Source organism: Triturus cristatus, chromosome 7, assembly GCF_964204655.1.
Source record: "Triturus cristatus chromosome 7, aTriCri1.1, whole genome shotgun sequence".
Taxonomy (NCBI): domain Eukaryota; kingdom Metazoa; phylum Chordata; class Amphibia; order Caudata; family Salamandridae; genus Triturus; species Triturus cristatus.
In genome coordinates, this window is record NC_140590.1 from 635308825 (window position 1) to 635325962 (window position 17138).

General features: G+C 49.4%; 1 protein-coding gene across 5 annotated transcripts in view; it reads right to left on the reverse strand.

The window, feature by feature from the left end:
• BPTF (bromodomain PHD finger transcription factor) overlaps positions 1-17138 on the reverse strand; it is a 1440172-nt gene that overhangs the window by 1252587 nt on the left and 170447 nt on the right. The window lies entirely within an intron of this gene.

Genomic DNA, 17138 nt, shown 5'->3' on the forward strand with positions numbered 1-17138 from the left:
TTACAAAATACATTTCAACGATTGTAAACGTCTAATCAAACCACTTATAGAAGGTAGTTCTAAAACCAAACTCTACATATATATATACACATATATGTATATATACACACACACACATACATACATACATATATACATATATATATATATATACATATATATATATATATATATATTCAGATTTCGATAAAATAACTTCAATTACTGCACAAGTCACTGGTTTCTACAAGATCCAAATTTTCTTCGGTTGCAGACGAGTTGAGAAATTGTTACTGGTATTTTTAGAGATAGTTTGAACTAGCATTGACTGTCTTATACTAAGGATGGTAGATTCGTTTTAATCTGCAATGAAATCCTCCACTTAAACTAAACACACAGGAAAGGCCGAAGTAGCTTAACTATATCCAACTGTTTGAAGATTGCGGTTTTAGGGATCATGTGCTCTACACTATTCCTCCATCTAATGTAGGGTTCGGATAACTACAAGTAATTTCCTTCACAATTTAAGTTTCGGTTTCTAGACAGACTCAAGATCTACTAGCCGAAACCCAAAACGCATCAGCATGCAGACTTCAACTTAAACCTGAAAACTTGTCCGTTCATGGATGGTGCTGCCAGAAGGAGACGTTATGATCGACAGCGTAAATGTCACATTTGTTATGCAATTGGAGGAAGAAATAGGTAGTGCGCTCCTACCAGGATCTTGGGCTGTAAGGGTTGCAATTGGCCTCCACCAACAAGGTGGCCCAAGTACACCACAGTTCCCTGCCCTATCTGGCATTTGGATGCCTTGATAGTTAGGCCTGCAGTTTGCAGGACTTTTAAAACCTTCCCCAGGTGGATCAGGTGATCCTGCCAGGTGGAGCTAAAGACAGCAATCTCATCTAGATATGCTGCACTAAAGGACTACAATCTGGCAAGGACGTGATTCACCAACCTTTGGAAGGTGGCAGGGGCATTATTTGAACCAAAAGGCATAACTGTAAACTAATCATGCCCATCAGGTGTGGAGAATGCGGTCTTTTCTTTCGCTCCTGGTGCCATGCCAATCTGCCAGTACCCTGCAGTTAAGTCAAAGGTATTTAGAAATTTGGCTGCACCTAACGTATCTATCAATTCATCAGCTCTTGGTATAGGGTGAGCATCTTTCTTGGTGACAGAATTGAGCCCTCTGTAGTCCACACAGAACCTCATTTCTCTCTTTCCACCCTGTGGGTAAGGTTTGGGGTCTAGAACCACTGGGCTGGCCCAGGGGCTCTCAGAGGGTATAATAACCCCTAGCTCCAGCATCTTGCTGACTTCAGCTCTGATGCTCTCCTTAACTTGATCAGACCGACAATAGATTTTGTTTTTGACAGGTATACTATCCCCAGTGTCCACATCATGGGTACACCCGTTTGTCTGACCAGGGGTTAAGGGGAAAGAGCTTAGCATACTGCTGCAAGACTTGCTTGCAGTCAGTCTGCTGTTGGGTAGTGAGGGCTTCAAAGGCTTGCCGTCTTTGTAAGCTTCCCCAGGCCTTTTGCTGCTTCCAGAAACTAGCCTCTATCGGTTCTGACCCCCTACTTTGGGGGGATAACCAAGTGAGGCAGGGAGGTGTGCCCATCTTTGCCAACCCAACCCCACTCCTCAGTCGGGCGAGGCGAAGCACAACTCTCAGTCCCAGCCATCTTGCATATCGGGGGACCCAGCCAACCAGAGTGAGGCATATGCCCCCCCTCCCACTCGAGGGTGTCATATTAGGGGCGTAATAGGGGGTGTACCCACCCAAAGGAAGGTATCCATTGGTCCCAACCTTTACTTACCTGTAAGGCCCCTAAATCTAGTATTTAGGAGCACCCTGAACAGTGCCTTCTCAGACAAGAACCAACCAAGACGAATAAGGACCGGAGAGCAGTGTTGAAGCCGAGAAGAGGAGGACGCCCACTGACTTGGTCCCAGAAAAAGTAACTTAAAAAGTAATCTGAAAAGTAATTTCGACATTTTAACTTACCTATATTTCTGTCAACTGCATTTGAACCTGCATTGAATTGCAAAACACTGCTATCGATTTTGCAAAGCATTTATTTCACCTAGCTGTGCCAGACTTGGGTTGGGTCTAGAAATAAAATAACTTAATATTTTTATACAAAACAAATTGGTCTGAGTTCAGTCTTTGAGTGTGTAACATTTGCTGACTGAGTGTGTAAAACAAATGCTTATCATTACCCTCTGATAAAGCCTTACTGCTCGCCAACACTACCACAAATAGAGAGTAAGGTGCTATCTACTTTTACCTCTGCCTACCTTTGTATATGAGGTTGGGGCCAGTTGCTGGAAGCAGCAAACGGCCTGGTGAAGCTCACAAAGGCGGTAAACCTTTAAAGCTTTCCCTTCATGGAAACTGCCCATCCTGGGGAGGAGGCTTAACCCCTCATCCCAGGATGTGCATTGCTTCAGACCCCCAAGAGCAGCAGGCTCTCGACCCAGGGGTCCAGAAACATGTCTGGTGGTGCCAGCTGGCGAGCAGCAACTCAGCCTGGACACTAGTGTTAGGTCGTTTATCAGGGGGGCATCTCTAAGAGGCCCTAAATCCAACACTGGCATCAGTGTGGGTTTAATGTACGGAGAAGTTTGATACCAAACGTCCCAGTTTTCATTAAAGCCATTATGGTACTGTGGAGTTCGTAATGACAAACTCCCAGCGCCATATACTCTTAATGGCATTACTGCACTTACAATGTCTAAGAATTGGCAGACACTGTAGGGGTACAGGGCTCATGCAGCTGTACCCTCACCACTGGTATAGTGCACCCAGCTAAAAGGGTGTCTGACCTATGCCAGGGCAGTGGGTTGTAGGCATGGCACACAGGGATGTGTGCCATGTCAACCCTTCACCTTGTTCTGCACCAAAACACGCAGCCTACAATGGGCGGTGGTGGGTGGTGTGTCTGCATGTGTCTGCGTGTGTCTGCGTCTGTGTGTGTATAAAGGTACAGGGCCTCTAAGGGTGGCACATTAAGTGCTTCAGCCCTTAAAGACCTTCCCTGGCCACAGTGCCCTTAGTACCTATGGTACCATTTACAAGGGACTGATCTGTGGTCAAAGACTGTTAATTGGGTTTTGTCTTAATGCAGTTTTAGGGAAAGAACATAGGCCCTGGGTACCTGTTTGGCAGGATCCCAGGGCACACTCAGTCAAAGTACATCAGCAGTTTGGCATAAGCGGAGGCAACCATGCAAAAAGAGGGCACTTTCTTACGCCGGACTATATGGATAATTCTCCTATTGAATACTGACTTATTCTGCTTTACATTGAAATATACTAAATGACGTATATGTTCGATTTAAACTATTTGATAAATCTATTTATTAGCAAAGGCAAAGAATTTCTTGAATTAACCACTTAATCTGTCTCAATAGATCTCTGGCCCAATATGAAATGTTATATTTTAGGTATCTGGACAACCTTTAATTGGTTACATAGTCTCTCAATACAACTATGCCTATGGTCAGATCACTCAGTCCTCAATTGTACTATATCTTTTGACAAACTCAAAATAAGACTATTTGGATCTGAACAGTTAACTTTTAAAACATCAAAACTTAATCCCACCAGAAGCAAAGAGAATGGAGAGAAAAGATTTAGCTTGCTCCCACTGGATAGAACAAGCAGCTGATAGTGAGGCACCACTAAATTCAATCGGTTACAAAGGTAATAAACCTTCCCATTTGTTTTTCAGAGCTTATGAGAAAGTGCCTCTTATTGCACGGTTAGCCCCCACCTTATGCCTGGTTTTGATGTGGTTGCCAAACGTGTCCCCTGTGCCAGTGTTTCTTCTCTAAACACAAATCCCCAATGGGTACTTCTACCCCCTGTAAGTCCCTAGTAAATGGTAGCCTGGGTACTTAGGGCCTGGGAGCTGAAGAGGTCCCCTGGGTTCCCCCTCACTGGGACCATGTCACTGCCTTTGCAGCTTGCAGGCCCCTGTGAGGGAGAAAACGACAAAGTCGACATGGCACCCTGCCTAGGTACTACAGCCGAGGGGATTAGGGATGCAGTGGACGGAGGGGGGCGAGCGGTGCTTGTCCTCCTGGACCTGTCCGCTGCATTCGATACCGTTAACCATGAGGTACTGCTCCAGCGTCTGAAGGGAGTTGGGATTGTGGATCGTGTGTGGGCACTATTGGCGTCCTTCCTAGATAATCGCACACAAAGCCTACAATGGTCCGGGGTACGTTCGACATATTTTTCCCTCCCGTGTGGAGTTCCGCAAGGGTCAGCGCTGTCCCCGACCCTTTTTAATATTTATGTTAGACCTCTGGCTAGTTTAGTACGACGGCATGGTTTCACGCTGGTCTCCTATGCGGATGATTCGCAGTTAGTAATATCAACTGTGGATCACCCCGACCAAACAGCGGCAAAGTTTCATGCCTGCCTGATTGACGTGATGGACTGGATGCGCCTGAGCTTTTTAAAAATTAACACCGAGAAGACAGAAGTGATGGAGTTTGGAAAGGGTCCTATCTGGAACTCCCTTTGGTGGCCAGCGGCGGCTGGGCAGTGCCCCCTCCCGGTCACGAAGGTAAGGAATCTGGGTGTGATTTTGGACGATAAACTAGATAGGTCTGCCCAGATCAATAGCTTAACGTCATCGAGTTTTTATCTCCTAAAAACTCTCCGGAAAATTCTCCCTTACATTCCTCAGGCGCTCCAGAAGACTGTGATGGCCGCTTTGTTTATGTCCAGATTGGATTACTGCAACGCCATGTTTTTAGGGATGGACAAGTTTCAGGTGGGAAAAATTCAGTCCCTACAGAATGCTGCAGTTCGTGTTATCTTGAACCTACCTAGGGGCTGCCCTACCTCTGAAGGAAGGAAATCCCTGCATTGGCTTCCGGTCCAGCAGAGGATTGAGTTTAAGGCTCTCTGTTTGGTTCACCGGGCCAGTTTTGGGGGTGGCGCCAATGATGGAAGAGAGAGATTTAAACCCTATCTCCGGCCCCGTGCCTTGCGGTCTGCTAATCAAGGCCTTATCTGTACTTCGAGATTCAAATTGGCGAGATGGGGTGGTCGCTCTTTTGGCAGGCGTGCCGCAAGATTGTGGAACCTCCAGCCCTTGGAGTTACGACTTCAACCCGATCATGCCCTCTTTAGGAAAATGTTAAAACATCACCTATTTAAGATCCAACCATAATCTGATTTGCTTTCTTACCTCACTACTTACATCACAGCGCCAAGACACCTCCGGTATTAGAGCGCTTTAGAAATTTCTTTATACTTATCATGCCAGCCAGAACTGCCAGAAAGCATAGGTAGGTCACCCCTAAGGCAGGGTGCACTATATCACAGGAAAGGGCATACAATTCTGAGGTCTATTCCTCAATATTTTGAGTGCCAGGGAAGCCATTGAGAGTACAAAGGCTGGATACTCGACAACTCGAGTTCCACAGCACCATGATGGCTTCCGTGAGCACAGGATAGTTTGGTACGAAAATACTCCTTTTTAATAACTACCAAACTGTTGCCAGTGTGGGATTTATTGTACCATGTACCCAGAGGGCACATCAGAGGTGCCCTCTGAAAAACTACAAACCCTTTGGGGTCTCTGACCCGCTGTAGGCAGCCAGCCACCACTAGACATGTTTCTGGACCCCTGCGTAGAGAGGCCTTTCTCTCTGGGACCAGAAGTACAAGTTACTTACCTTCGGTAACTATATATCTGGTAGCGACGATTCTAGCCGCAGATATCTTAACGTAGGATTATCCCCAGGCGTGAGACTGGATCTGGAAATTTTTTGCCACAGCACCCCTGCGCACCGGGGGCGGTACCACGCGACCTCGCCCTAAAATCATCCGCAGACGTGACGTCAGTGAGGTCACATAAGTCCCACCCCGGCGCGCTGACGTCAGTTTTCTTCGGAGAACTTTTCCGCGCCACAACGCCGGGTCATCACAAACAAAACTGTGAGAGTAGGGGGAACAGTGTGCGAAAAAATAAGTGAAACAGAAAGGGAAGAAGCGAATGGTGAGGAACACCATTAGGGAGTGTGCCAAGCACTGCGTTACTGAGAGTCATGGCAAGGAAAGAGCAGAGCACCGCTCTGAGAAGCAACCCTGCAAAGCGAAGGCGATATCCCCCTATGGAGGCAGAAAAAACATGTGAAAAACGTTGTGGCAGACGAAGAAAGTCTGCAACCACAATCCATAACAATGTCAAATGTCAAAAAATTTTGTAAAGCGCACAAATCACCAAAGGTCTCAGGGCGCTAGCAACCAAGACAAAGAAGCCGGGGAGTGACTGAAAATGCTCATGTATCAACATTTATTGAGAAAAAAGCCAGGTCTTCAACTTTCTACGAAAGAGTAGATGGTCCGTTATAGAGAGCAGATCCAATGGAAGTTGATTCCATAGCAAAGGAGCCAAGTATGAAAAGGATCGACCTCCATTACGGGCTGTCCGAATGCGAGGTTGGACAAGAAAAAGTCTAGAGCTGGACCGCAAAAAGCGTCCTGGAACATACCATTGAAGTTTTTTAGCCAGATACAATGGACCAGTGCCATGCATTATCTTATGCGTGAGACTTAAGATTTTAAAACGCCCTCTTTGGCGAATCGAAAGCCAGTGCAAGGTTTTTAGGGTGGGGGCAGAGGGAGTGCGGGAGGGGAGATTCAGAACAAGTCTGGCGGCCGTATTCTGGAGGATTTGAAGTTTGGAGAGTAAATCCTGGTTGAGTGCAGTGAACAGGGCGACTATTAATAAGACCCTGGACCAAAGGTTTCCTTGCTTCTGTGGGTAGCCATTTAAAGATCTTACGTAGCATACGCATAATCTCAAAACAAGTCCCAAGCACTTGGTTTATATGGGTCTTCAAGGACAGAGAGTTATCAATTGTGATGCCCAGATTGCGGACTGCTAGCTTGGGCGAGGGACAGGTGCCCAGCTCTGATGGCCACCAGGCACAGGTCCAGAGCTGTTCGGCTTTCCCAAATAGAATAACCTCTGTCTTCCCACCGTTCAATTGGAGCCTATTTAGATTCATCCAGTCATTGATCCGGATCAGACTGGTCAGGGTCACAGGTCACTAGCAGCTGGGTATCATCGGCATACGATAGTGTGTCAAAACCATAAGACCTGATGATATCGGCTAGAGGTGTTAAATAAACGTTAAACAGCATGGGGCTGAGAATAGAGCCCTGCGGGACCCCCACTGTTACTGGGTATGAGCAGGAGACAATCCCGTCCACGGAAACCGTAGTGAAACGGTCTGCCAGATAACTCTCGAACCAGTCCAAGGCCCTCCCTCTGACACCAATCTCCCACAGACGATGTTTGAGAATACTGTGGGAGATGGTGTCGAATGCTGCAGACAGATCCAAAAGGACCAGGATTGCAGATTCTCGACGGTCCAAGGCTAGCCTGATGTTGTCCACTACTTCAATGACTGCGGTCTCCGTGCTATGGGCCGCACGGAAGCCGGATTGGGAGGGATCGAGGAGCTTATGGGTTTCAAGATGGGCCGTGAGACGTTTGTTGACTAAAAACTCCAATACCTTCCCAAAATAGGGAAGCAAAGAGATAGGGCGGTAATTTGCAGGCACGCTAGGGTCGGCTAGGGTTTTTTTAAGGATAGGCTTAACCTGTGCCAATTTCCACCTTCGCGGGAACGTGGCTTGGTTAAATGACAGATTAAAAACAGTGGTTAGGATATCCACAAATAGTGGTAACATTTTGGCACAGGAACGGGGGGGATAGGGATCGGCTGGAGAGCCAGACTTGATCCTTCCTAAACTTTCGCTGACTTCAGTTTTTGTTATAGGGTCAAACACTGTTAATAAGGGGGCATTATTTAATTCTAACGGAGGACTGAATTCACTCACGTTAGTATTATGACAGCCATGATCATCTGGCTGAGAGGGCAACAAGCCCGGAACAGACCAGCAACGGCAAAGCACCCCAAGACAACATCATCAAGGAGTGTCGTATCCCCTGTAAAAAGCTAAGGGCTGAGGCACAGCCAAGAGACCCCAACCAAAGGATTGCAGAGGAGTCAGAAACCCCAAGCAATGAAAAAAGGGAGAAGGTTATGTGTAGGCCCCACACTGGAAGAACCAGGGTGCAGGAATGCAGAAGTACAGATTAACTTAGCGTCCAATCACCAGAAAAGAAGGAGTGGAACAAATAAACAGAACAAAGCATCCCGCCAGGGAGGAAGTGAAAGAGGGCACCTGCAAAAGACAAAGCCACCTGGAGGGTGGCGAGTGCAGAAGACCACGCTGAAGGGACCTCGCAGAACGGGGAGAAAGGGCGGGCCGTGAAGGAATCTGCATCTAGAATCGTCTCTGCCAGATACATCGTTACCGAAGGTAAGTAACTTGTACATCTGATAGAGACTACTAGCCGCAGATTCCTTAATGTAGAATAGATACCCTAGCCATACCCAGAGGGGAGGAGGACTGCGAGAGAACCTCACCAGCTTGAAAGAACACAGGACCCCAACAGGGGATGTGTCATGGGGACAGGAAGGATGGCCCAGCCCCCTCCAAGCAGAAGTAAGCAAGGAGAAGTGAAGGCCAGGAAACCACAAGCCTACCCGAGGAGCAAAGGGTGTCCGCCAGAAAACCCGGAGGGACAGACCACACCAAGCGAGTACCAAAGGAAGAAAAGAACCACCCGTAAATCCAAGGAGAAGAGGTGGAACGGAGGCAGAGCCCGCCACAGGAGAACACACACAGCGAAGGGGACAGATGAACAGGTGTCGGCCCCGAGGCAGGGAACAAGGAAGGAATGGCCCCACAGCCAACAAGCGCAGACGGGAGAAGGAAGACACAGAGCCTGGAACAGCGCAAGCTGCGCCAAGGCTGAAGAAAAAGAGAGGAACAGCACCAAGCGGTATACAGTGACGCCAGGAAAACGCAAGGAACCCCAGAAGGTATCCACACCCGCCCAGCTTAAGAACAAACTATACAATAGCCAACAAGTACCCCACCTAGGGTATGAGTCGTCCCAAAACCAAACAGGGAAACACCTCTTAGGGAAACCCGCAGCAGAGGTTAAAAACAGAAAAGACCTGTGGAAAACACCAAAGGCGGCTTACCAATCAGCCAAAAAATACACAGAGGGTCCAACCTGAGGACCTACACGGCTTCACTAACAGCCAAAAATCACTCACCACAAAAGCTGAAGGGCTGAACCAGCAGCCAAAAGAACAGAGGGGCCAACTTAAGGACCCTGAAGGAATTCCAAGCCAGACACAGCACACAGACGGGCCAACCAAAACACAAGGCCCCAAAGAGAAAGGTGGGATAAACGCATCCCATAAGACACCTGAGGACCGACAAACCAAAGCTTACGGAGGGGGAGGGGGATGGAGCCCCGCAAGGAGTCGTTGAATAGCGGAGTCCACGTGGGTGTTAAATAACAGAATACCATCAAAAGGCAGGTCAACAAGACGCTCTCGAACATTCTCCGGAAAGACGCTATCCCGCAACCAAGCATGGCGGCGGAGAGCCACAGAACTCGCCATAGCACGGGCGAGAGAATAAGAGACATCCAAGGCCGAACGGAGAATAAATGCAGCTAACTCCCGACCATCCCGCACATGGTGCCGTAGATCAGCGCAGGCACCCTCGTGGGAGGTGCGAGACAGAAGGGACTCCGTGGAATCCCACAGGTCGGAAGTAGCCCTTGGCAACACACAAAGCGTGTTGAGCGCACGCAGAGCAGCACTAGTGGAAGCAAAAAGGTTACGCCCCCAGGAGTCCAACCACCGGGCCTCCCGTGATAGAAGGAGCAGCACCGAAGGCAAGGAAGGAAAAGCAGTCTGCAGGACACGGCCATAGGCAGATGGGTGGTAAAAAAGGCAGAGTGGATCGTGCGGGGCAGGACGGTGGTGGTGAAGGGGCGGCTGAGGCACCAGATCCCCCGTAGCAGGACGCCCCCAGGCCCCCAGAAGGGAGTTGTGGAGTGAAGCTTCCAATGGGAGAAGCGGCTCCCCTCCACCAGAGCCCTGTTGGAGAACCTCCAACAAGGGGTCCGTTGGGAGTGGAGCGACCGGGTTGCCCAATTGCAAAATGCCAGTGGCCGTGGAGATAGCTCGGACGAAGGCTACACTCTCCTCCGTAGGGCGTGGGGGGGGGGGGGGGGGGGGGGAAGCAACTCTTCCGTGGGCGAAGGCTGCAAACTAAGCCGCCCGTACCTGTGCCCTGCCGGAGGAAGAAAAGGCCAGCCCCTGTAGGATGGAAGACCCATGGACGAGTGAGGGGCCTGAGGGGTCTCCGGAGAAGGCGAAGAAGCCTGCGGGGCAGTCAACTGCAAGGAGCGGAAGAGCGGGTCCGGGGGTTGTGGACGCAGAGACGGCGTAGAACCCGCCCTGGAAGCCACCAGGGAAAATGCAACGATGCAGCGGCCAGTCTCTGGTGAAGAGGAGACAAGGAGACGACATACCTCCGAAGAAGAGTCGAGGATCTGATGTCGGGACAGCGCCGGGGAGTCCGCCACAGGCACCAGTGTGTCCTCAATTGGCGCCGAAGTGTCCACCAGGGGTGCCGAGTGGACCTCTACCACCACGTGCCTCATCGGAGAAGGGGGTGGGGTCAGAGCCGAAGCAGCCAATGAACGGAGCCGAAAAGGCGCCGACTCGACCTCCGACGAGGCAGCTGCCTGCGCAGAGGACCGAGAGGGGCTCGGGGAGGCGCCCCGGGTCCCGGACTCCACCCGCCGCGCCGCCAGGGCCTGGGAGGAAAGCCGTCGACGCCGGGCTCCGGTAAGACAGCCGCCTGCCCAGAGGAACGAGGGGGACTCGGAGATGAGCCAAGAGTCCCGGCGACCTCCTGCGACACCACAGGGAACCCCACGGGGTTTTGCGGCGAGGCAGGGACGCCATGGGTCACAGAGGGGAACCCCTTAGAGCCGCACCTAGACAACACCACACCTCCAAGACCTGAAGCCGAACTCGTCTGCACTGGTGGCGAAGGCGCCGGGGAATCCGCAGACGGCCCCGCGCATGGTGAGGGATCCTCGGACATCTCAGGAAGAGGAGGGGGGCCCAAAGAAGCCTGCAGAGCCATAGCGTAGGCCTTCATCTGGGCCCTTGTCGCCCCAATGCCAGGAAACAGCAGATAGGGTGGCGACGGGCGAGGGCGCATGTCCCAAGAGGAACCCACGTCCTCTGCAGAAGGAGGACAGGGCCTCGGTGGCAAGCTGCAGGACTTACCGGCGGGCGAACGACGCCCGTGGGGCCTCGGTGAAGGCCCATGCCGCAGCCGGAAACGGCGGCTTCTGCACCCTTCCAAGGTAGGAGACGGACGCTGTGACAAGACCGATCTGGACAAGCAGGCCGAAAGCAAATTCATCCGGCGCTCCCACCAGGGCTTCGGCTTGAGATGCTGACAAGCTTCGCAGTCCACAAAATCATGGTGCTCGCCCAAACACCACATACAATTATGGTGAGGGTCTGTCGCCTACATCTGACGTGCACGAGAAGTACACGTCTTGAAACCCGAAGGCATTGCACACTGTTCCCAACTCAAAGGTGTTAAAAGAGGCCTGAAAACAGGAACTCCCTCCGGATCCGTGTTGCATGCAGAAAAGAAGGAAACTGACGTCAGCGCGCCGGGGTGGGACATATGTGACATCGCTGACATCACATCCGCGGACGAGCTCAGGGCGGGGTCGCGTGGTACCGCCCCCTGCGCGCAGGGATGCTGTGGCAAAAATATTCTGGATCCAGTCTCACGCCTGGGTATAATTCTACGTTAAGGAATCTGCGGCTAGTAGTCTCGATCAGATAAAAATGCACATCTTGGGCAGAGGTGTCACACCTCCTCACCCAGGATGGGCCAGTGCTCAAAGAGGGAAGCTTCAAAGGCCTGCCGCCTTTGTCATGTAACCCTCAGCCTCCGCTGTATTTAGGTGTCTCCCCCAGACCTATAAACAAGATTTGAAATGACCTAAGAAGCAAGAAGGCAACCCTGCAGAGAAGACTGAAGACGACGATTGCCTTGACCCCAGCCGTACCTGCCTGTCTCCAGTTTCTGCGAATCTGAGAACTGTCTTGCAACCAGCGACCACTTTCCTAAAACATTTGAAGAGATGCGATTCCACCCGATGGGCGTGAAAATAGGCCGGCTATTGAGCGCATGATACCTCATACAGTCTGGTCCCGGAATGGGACAGTGATTAAGGACCATTCCATATGGAACAAAAACGTGTTTGCAGACTCTGCGGTTAAGATTAAAGCATTTTGTGAAAGTGCCGTTCGACTTGAGTTCAAATCACATGGAATACAGTTTGTGGATTGTGTGAACTATTTCTTTGCCCTGAAAAAGCCGGCATGGGTGAAACGCGTTGGTTGTTGTATGTTTAACAAAGAATAAAAGGATCTACAAAAAGTGAAAGACTTGCCATTTCGGTCATCGCTTTCGTGCATCCTTTGTGGGATTTAAACCTTACGAACTTTTGTTCTTGTAACGATGCCTCTCCCAGTCTTTTGTATTTCCATGTTGAATTTGAAACCATAGTAGGTGGCTGGTTTCGGGAGGTGGGCATTGACTGTCAGACAGTACACTGAATTACTCAAAACCAACACTTGTAATTTGTGCAGCGAGATATACCCTGCCGCAGTTCTTTGTATGCAGTAAGCGACCTCTGACAACCATGGGAGGACTGCTGACTTCGAAAAAGAGCAAATCTCCTGCCCAGAAGAAAATGACTCAAAGCGCTCCGGATCCATCTGGAACGCGATCCCTGCCCACTTTGCACCAGACACCCACGACCAAACTCACCTGTGCAGTGAAGTCTCTACAGCGATCCTGACCTCGTGTCCAGCGTTGGCTGACCTCTCCTGATCTACATTGAGCCACCTGCTGTATGAATCCTGAGGCTCCCCATAACCGACTGCGGTAAGAAGACTCAGTCGAAAACCACCCCTGCACCCGGAGCCCCTGGGCCTTGGTGAGCTGAACCGACGGTGCCCCTACAACTTTACTTACCTCTGCTGTTTGTCTCCCTCCTGCAACCTCTGGTGCCACCTCAGCAGCCTGCTTGCCAAAAGAAGACTACCCACTGAAACGCATTGGCTGCCCGACATCAAAATTGCACCCTGCACCCGGCCACCCCTGTGCGTCTGGTGGTGTATATTTGGTGCTATTTTGTATGCCCCCCCCCCCCTCCACCTGGCATTGCCTAACCCTCAAAGCTTGGCCGCTGCAACCGATCTGCTTACATGCAAGCAGTGTGCTCCAGGCACCTCCAGTCTCCACTGAAACATTTGGCCGAGCTCCAATTTTCACCTCTGCACCCGGCCGCCCCCATCCGCTGGGTGGTGCAGTTTTGGTACTCACCTGACCCTTGCTGACTTTTGGTCCCGAAGACTGTAATTGTAAGTGCTTTACTTACCTAACTGCGATATTGTTTTCCCCATAGGATAACACTGAACTATTCTAAAAAGTTTCTAAGTGTCGATTTTTGAAAGTGAAAAGTATTCTTATTTAAAAACTAGCTTAGTGCCAAGATCTTGGTCTTAAATTAAATGCAAACAAAGAATATTTGTCTAAAATTGGTCTGAATCTCCTTCTTGAGTCGATTGTCCATTATTGATCATTGTTGTGCAATAAATGGCTTACACTACTCTGTGTTAGGCTACTCACTCACACTACCACTAGTACAGCACTCTATGAGTTTCACATTGAACCTTGCACACTTTTGGGGAACCCCTGGACTCTGTGCACGGTATAACCACCTAGTGGTAATACCACATACAGCGGCAGCTTCCTACGAGCTTAAAAGGGAAAAAGCTCAATAACGTCAAGTTCTGTGCAATACACTAAATGACTACTTTATATAAACAACATCCAGTTATTAAAACTAGATATCAATCATGGCAATTTCCCATGAACCACTGGGAAGGCTGGTTCTCCGCTATTTTTTCGCTCTGCTCTTCCACCTTATCTATGGAAACATTTCCAACACTCTTGCCCAAATTAAAATCTGGATGTCCCTCTGAACACTGTCCTGCAAACCTGATTTCTAAATAGTTTCCTCATTCTCGAGTACCACTAAAAGTGTACTCGAGTCATCAGAGCACGTATCCTCCTATCAAGTTCAAGTTCTTTATTCAAGTGTATAGTCATTTAAAACCAATACACTGAAATACATTAATTGAAAAATATCTTGGAAAAATCAATTATTTTAAAGCACTTTGAATATAAAAATAAAGACCTGGCCGTTGTGCCGGATAGATTTCTTTTTTTTAATTCAGACTTGTCTCTCCTGAGGCAGAGCGTTATCAATCAATGTCTTTACTACATTTCAGTAGAGTTACATGACAATCAAGCTTTAGTTTAAAAATGTTGTGGGGTTCTTATGCTTCTTCCAGGTTCATAGTTAAAAAAAAAAAAAGATTGTGTGAAACGACCTGCTGGTAAAACCATTTATAAATGATTTATAAAAGTGTAAAAACATTTGAGGCTTGCGCTTTGCTTTTTATGAATGTAATAACTCTGTATTAAATTGAGACCAAATTTGCTGTTAAGTCTTAGCGGTCTCCTGTCTAGGTAAAGGCCTCGATAGATGTTAATTGATTTAACTCTTCTTTGAATTTCTTTAAAACTGCTACACTGTGATGACAGATTTTCCTTTATAGCTGATATTAATCCCAGGATTTCTTCTTTGTGTAAATTGGGATCTTGAGGTAGACATTGCTATGATGACTCGCTAATTACTAAGATGCGGGTGACCTTGAATGTTCTCCCATGATCTGTTCCCCCTTGTTAGACCTGGCATCTTTGGCGTGGTTACCCCTGACTTTTTGCCTCTACCTCCTGTATTTTTGATGCTATGCTGGATTTCGATTTTGCTGGTTTAGATGCTTTGGGCACTTTGCCACTGCTGATCAGTGTCAATGGTAAATTGTTGTATTGATTGGTTATCCATGATTGGTATATTTGTTTCACCTGTTAGCCCCTAGTAAAGTGCACTGTGTGTGCCAGGGCTGGTGATTCAAATGCTACTAGTGGGCTGCAGCACTGATTGTGCCACCCACAGGAGTAGCTCTAAAATGATGTCTTAGGCCTGCTTGCAGTGCCTATGTGCAGTCCAGGACTGCCATGTCGACCTGGCCAGTGCACCCACTGACCAGGCCTTATCCTTCCCTTTCTGTACATGTAAGGCATCCCTATGGTGGCCCTAGGTACCCCCCTGGGCTGGGTGCAGTGTATCTGAAAGGTAGGGCATGTACTGAGGTGTGTAACATGCCCTGGTAGTGAATTACAGCCATTTTCGTTTTTCACTGCTGAGAGGCTATCTTGCCCATAGGATAGAATGGGAAAGGCTGTTTACATGCCTATCTTCCCATAAGGGCAAGATAGAAAATCCAAGTTTGGTATCTCTGTGTTCAGAATTTAATTATACATCTTTTTAGCAAGATGGTTTTTAAATTCACTGTGTGAGAATAGCACTTTTTAGAAAGTAGCTATTCTCCTGTTTAACCTTCCTGCGTGCCTGTGTGCTGGTTGGCTGAAGGGTGTCATGTGATGGGCCAGGTGGCTCCAGGAGCCTGGATGAGTCAGCAGCAGGGTGAATAGGGAGATCTGCTTTAGATGGGTGGGAGGAGTAGTCCCTGGGTTTGAATAGGGCTGTCCCTGCCAAACACAAAGCTGGCTCCACCCCCTGCTGGCCAGGCTGAGGACTCTGCCTCTGCTGGCACAAAGAAGGCTCCACCTCCTGCTGAGCGTCTAACGACCCTGCCCCTCACTCTGAAAGGAACCAGGTGCTCCAGAGCAGAGCACACCCAGGAACCGGTTTGAGCAGGGGAATCCCCCCACTGGAACAAAGAGAGACAAAGACTTGGAGGGGTATAAGAAGAGGACCCCAGACACCTAAACTTTAGATCACTTTGGAACTAAGAAGAAACCTCTGCCAAGGAGAAAGCTGAAAAGGACTGAAGAGGAGAAGACTGCCTGCTTGCTGTTTTGCTTTGCTGCCAAGGAGAGGGGAAGGACTTTGCTGTGTCCCCTTCTTTTGATTCTGATCTCCAAGGGCCTGAGAAGAGCTGGCTCCCTGTTAAGAAGTCCCAGGAACAAAAGGACTTCACCACCAGCTCCCCTGGAACTCTGCTGAGAGAGTTCTGACCTGCCTTGGAGTGCTTGCCCAGTCTTGGGGCCTCAGGAGGTCGTTTTGCTGTGTTTGGGAGCTGGGAAGCAGAAGCGTGAACAAGAGTGACTGGTACCCAACGCATCATCCGATTGCGTGTCGCAAGACAAGAGTGCGAGGAAAATTTAATCGCGGCACCATCGCAACACGCAGGGTCCCCGCATCGCCGTGTGCGTCGAGCATCGTCCCGGTGCGAGAAGATTCCTGACGCTGCGAGGGTCGTCGCAGAACCAGTTTGCGGGCCGCACCACTGCCGGTGCGTGAAAAGTCTCCAGTCGCTGCGTGCGTCGTCGCAGAGTCCCGTTCCGGGGCGCATCGAGAGTTGCGGCGCCGGAAGGCAACGCTGCGCCACGCATCGCACCACATCGAAGAGTGTCGCATCGAACCTGTGCGTGAAGCTTCCCCCCAAGAAACCTACGCAACGAAAGCCAAAGGTATCGCATCCTCCCCCTACAGATCGGAGCCGGCGCATCCACCTCTGCTGCGTGAAGCAGGGCTGCTGCAAAGCCTCCCCAGGATCTCAGGAGTATCGCATCGCCTTTGCCATCTTCCTTGTTATAGCTTTTGGGAACCTTATCGCAACTACAGGTACTGTTGGGCACGAAAGTGTCGCATTTTGTGCATTGAGAGTCGCATTGTGCAGGACACTGACTTTTACATCCTGGAGTACTTTCTGCAAACTCTTGAACTATCTTTAAAGTAACCTTTTTGAATTATATGTTGGTTTGTCTGTAGTATTTGGTCTTGTGAAGTTATTAGTAAAGATACATTATTTTTCTAAAACTGGTGTGGAGTTCTGTGGTGTTTTCACTGTGTTACTGTGAGTGTTGGTACAAATACTTTACACATTGCCTTTGATAGCCTAGACTGCTCAGGCCAAGCTACCTAGAGGGTGAGCAGGGGTGATCTTAACAGTGTATCCCCCTTTCCCTGACTAGAAGCAAGGGTCCCTACTTGGACAGTGGAACCTACCCTGCCAACTAGAGACCCCCAGATCTAACATTGG